General features: G+C 67.0%; 1 protein-coding gene across 1 annotated transcript in view; it reads right to left on the minus strand.

The window, feature by feature from the left end:
* PITPNM1 (phosphatidylinositol transfer protein, membrane-associated 1) overlaps nt 1-355 on the minus strand; it is a 16254-nt gene that overhangs the window by 5718 nt on the left and 10181 nt on the right. The gene's annotated exons all lie outside the window — the stretch shown is intronic.

Consider the following 355-nt stretch of genomic DNA (forward strand, 5'->3'; position numbering starts at 1 on the left):
CTCGCTGCCCTGCAGGCTGGGACAGCGGGGCTGGTGGGCATGGGGAGGGACGGCACCGTCCCGCTCCCACCAGCCCAGGGGCAAAGCTGCGCTTGGCACGGCCCAATTAGCCCGGAGGAGCTGCTGGAAGCAGGGGAGCTCCAGCAAGACAGCCCCGAGGCAGGCTGCCCCCACGCAATGCTCCTTCCCAGGCTGGTGCAGACGGGAAATCCGCCCTTTCCATAAAGCACAAAATGAGTCGGGAGATCAGCAGGGCTCTCGTGGGGATGGGCCACAGTGCTGCTGACCGTCCCCCTTGCTCTCACCTGCACGAGGAGCTGTGGTGGTGGTTGTCCCCCTGCTCCCGGCAGGACGG

This window comes from Charadrius vociferus, unplaced genomic scaffold (assembly GCF_000708025.1).
Source record: "Charadrius vociferus isolate BGI_N301 unplaced genomic scaffold, ASM70802v2 scaffold1039, whole genome shotgun sequence".
NCBI classification, from domain to species: domain Eukaryota; kingdom Metazoa; phylum Chordata; class Aves; order Charadriiformes; family Charadriidae; genus Charadrius; species Charadrius vociferus.